The sequence below is a fragment of the Helianthus annuus genome, chromosome 9 (genome assembly GCF_002127325.2).
Source record: "Helianthus annuus cultivar XRQ/B chromosome 9, HanXRQr2.0-SUNRISE, whole genome shotgun sequence".
Classification (NCBI taxonomy): Eukaryota; Viridiplantae; Streptophyta; class Magnoliopsida; order Asterales; family Asteraceae; genus Helianthus; species Helianthus annuus.
The window spans coordinates 154,252,195-154,256,446 of NC_035441.2; positions in this window are offsets into that span (position 1 = coordinate 154,252,195).

The following is a 4,252-nucleotide window of genomic DNA, read 5'->3' on the forward strand; positions in this document are numbered from 1 at the left end:
AAATAAAAGGGGTCAAAATGTAAAAGATAAAACTTTTAGGTTGAAAGTGAAAAATTAAGTTTTTTTTTGGAAAAACTCCCCAAGCACAAGTTACAAGTGCTAATGCATCAAAAAGTTACTAACTTATATATGGAATAATTTTCATAAATTTTATTTTCTAAGGCATTTCCAAGCTGACCTGGCAGCTCGACCCCAGCCAGGGGCTCTGCCCCTTGGACCCCGCCAGGGGCTGCCGCCCCTTGGACCCTGCTTCCAGGGGCGCTGCCCCCTTGGAACCCCCGTAGAGTACGGGCTCCGCCCGTACACCTCGAATAATAATAACTCAAACAAGCGTGCACTCCCGCACCTCCTAACTTGCTTGATGTGTATTATTATTCGCTTTGATCACCAAGTCAATCCCGATTACACTAAAATATCTAACAATATATATATATATATATATAATCAGTTAAACAAGAATGCAAACAAGTAAGTCATGCAACAGATGGTTAGATACACCTGATGCCAAACAAAGGGTTCTAGGTTTGATTCTCATGCCCCGTTTTTTTTATATACTCCATGACTGGGCCTTATTAATTCCAATTTGGGTCTAGTTTTTCCGATATATATTTGAAACTTTGAAATAAATTATGATGTTCAATAACAAAATATAATAATAATCTATATTAATTGAAAAATGTTTAATAGCAAATAATAACAATAATAATAATAATAATAATAATAATAATAATAATAATAATAATAATAATAATAATAATAATAATAATAATAATAATAAATAATTATCTACGTTAATTAAAAGAAGTTTGAACAACTGATTTTTTTGGGTTTAGTTTTTTTTAACAAACTGAACCTCTACTATTTATATTTGGGTTTTCGTTATTTGTTATAATAGCATGTGTCGCTACCTTTTATTTTTGGATTTTCTCTTTCAATGTCTTTGATTAAAGAATCAAAATTTAAATTTAATGCTTATATCTTATTTGATTACTTATTAAAATAAGTTGCGTTTTCGGTCCCAAAAGAAGGCCGGAACGTCGCCCGATTCCTTGTTGTCTTCACTTTACTCAATTCTTTTTCCTCTATGGTCCTCAGAAAGATTATTTCAAAAAATAAAGAAAAAGATGAAGTAGGATGTCATTATTCCATAAATCATTTTCTTTTAGTGGGCCTTAACACATATGCGGTGACATACTAATGAATAATTATATCCTCTCTTTTATCCTTTTATAATGACAAATCACAATTATACAGATAGTGTAAATATATTAGCTTATTTTAATTTTTAGACTAATCTTAATTTTAAGGAATGGTTCATAAACTTTTTAAGAATTAAAATGGGAATCTATAAGCGTAAATTTAATTCGAAGGGGAAGAAGTTGAAATTAGAATTAAAATATGTTAAAGTAATGAAAATATGTGATGCGTTTAGTTGACAAAATAGTACCATTGGATTCATATATTTGTCACACACATGTGAATATGATGGTAGTGTGTGGTGACGTTTGTAACTTTTGTGGTGATGGATATGGTGGGGGTGTAGTTGGATGATGTTGGAGAAGGAGATTTCAATTCTTTGGTTAAATACTTAAATTCACTGTATAGATCGAAGGAGTAACATATATAGATGGAATGTTGAATTCTTTTACTTGAAGAATTCCAACAGAATCCATTCCTACTACAACCAAACAACAAAGAAATATGAGATTTATAACATACTCAGAACTATTTACACTGACAAGAGCAGAGATTAATACTCCCTAAAAGCTAATGATATTCGTAAATAGTTAACCATTTTACCTAGTTAGTAAAAGCTAATGGAGCCAAGTCTTAATCAGTTAATAAGCATCCATGTTTAGAAATTTCTCATGAGCCCCACTATTGTGTATAGTCAGTAAATTAAAAAAATTGGGTTAGATAAAAATGAAAGCCTAAATTTTTAAGAGTCTAAAGCTCTTGTTTTGTTGTCAACTAATATGCACATACATATACACCATAGGGTATATAATTTTTTTTTTTTTCAGTGACCTTCATTTCTAAGTTGAAAGTAATGACCCTTATCATTGATGTCATGGTTTAAGTTGAAAGTACTTTTGTTATCTTTTACTTTACATGAGGAGTTTCTTTATAATACCCATCATTCCTAGTCCTACTAACCTTCTTCGATTCACAAGAATCCCATGGAACTAGCAAGAAAAAATATTCTTATATCCTCTTAAATTTTTATAAGTTAATTACATGAATAGTCTTTTAGTTATATGTGTTTTTACTGATTTATTTTGTAAGTATGAAAAATATAACATTTGTTTCACTAGTTGTTCACTTAAGCGTAACGTGAATGCCCGTTTGTTTTTAAAGTTAAATTTTCTAAAATATTATTATACCCATATATTTATATAGAAAACAGGATCAGAAGAAAACGGTTGAAATTGTAAAAATGATAAGAACGGATCCTGAACGAACACGTGGCACGCGATATAATCAAGGCGGAGGGCTTTTTTGTCTTTTTATTTTTTTTCTAATGCATCTCACACACCATTCTCATTTGTTGCGTGGAGGATTTTTTGGCGTGTAGTTAAAAACAAAAACTTCTTGGTGTTTTATTGTTTTTTTAGATCTTCCGCGATGAATTAATCGTTTTGGTCTTACAAAGTAAAAATATCTTGGCGTTCCCAAATCATTATAATCGATTAATAATTCAAACATTGCAATTTTTTGGCCTTTTTTTTTTGTAGATCTGTCGTGATAAATTAATCTTTTTTGTCTTATAAAAGTAAACATCTTGGCGTCCATGGCGTTCCCAAATTCATTATAAACCATTAATAATTCAAACATTACAATTTTTTTGGCGTTTTCTTTGTTTTTTGTAGATCTGTCCAGATGAATTAATCCTTTTTGTCTTGTAAAAGTAAATATCTTGGCGTTCATGACGTTCCCAAATTCATTATAATTAATTAATAATTCAAAACATTACAACTAAGACGAAATCAAACTAAACTAATATTCGTCTGCGGATAGTATTACATCAAAGATGTACTCATCGCTTTCCTCATCACTTTCTTCAGACTCATCATCATCTATGTCATTGGCATAAAACGCCATCAATGGAAGTGATGGTAACGTGTTTATATAATAATGTTTTTGGCGTGTAGTTTAGGAGAAATTTTTTTATAATAAATGTTATTAATAAAGTTTCAGTTACTGTTTGTTCACCTCTATCTGTTAAAGCTGCAATGCGTTTCATCATTAAGTTTGACGTTTTTGTATGAATGACGTTTTAGATAAATATGGCGTTTCATCTGGAAGGGACTGATGTTTATGGCTTGTAGGTTAAGGCGAGAATTTTAATGGCGTTTTGCTCATGAGTTTGGCGTTTTTATTAGAGCAACAAAAAGACTCTTTTACTCTTAATGAAGTGCGTCCACGTAATAAAGTTGAAGTTATTTACAAAAACACCACCGCACCATTCTAATCCATAGATTGTTTTGATCCAAAAGATGAGGGGCGTTCTCACCGTTTTCACACTTTTAGGCGTTTTCCCTAAATCCTGCCCCTATATATATAAGTGAAATATAGGGAGAAAACTCACTTGAGTTGAAAAAACTCAAGAAAATCCTATGTAACTTTTTTTATTTTTTTTTCTAAAAAATAGGGAATGTAACATACATATATTTGACCATTTTTATAAAAAAAATATGTAAAAAGCGCTGACTTTTTTTTTAAATTGTTCAAAATTTGTATGTTACATTTTTTTTGGACATATATATTATATAAGATGAAATTTTTAACATTTTTTTAATAAAAAACTACTTGGCACTTTTTTTGTTTTCTTTTACAAAAAAGTTCAAATATATGTATATACATAGTGTTTTTACAAAGGTTTCTTTAGTTTTTTCAACTTAAGTGGGTTTTCATTTTACCTTTCCCATATATGTGTGTGTATATGTGTGTGTGTGTGTATATATATACTATCTTAAATACGAAAGTCGGTGGCTTTTACGCCACCGACACCCGAACTTTCACACTTTGCCACAATCACTCCTACTTTAAATTTCCATCTTACAAACTTTGCTAGCACCATCCCTCAGCTTTTACACATTTACGCCACCGACCCTCTACTTTTACATTTCCACCAACATCCCCTCATCTTTTACACACTTCCGCCGTCACCCCTCTATTTTTACACTTTGCCTTTCTTAGACTTTGTCTTTTTACCCCGTGCATTTTTACTCCACTTTAAATAAATGGCAAC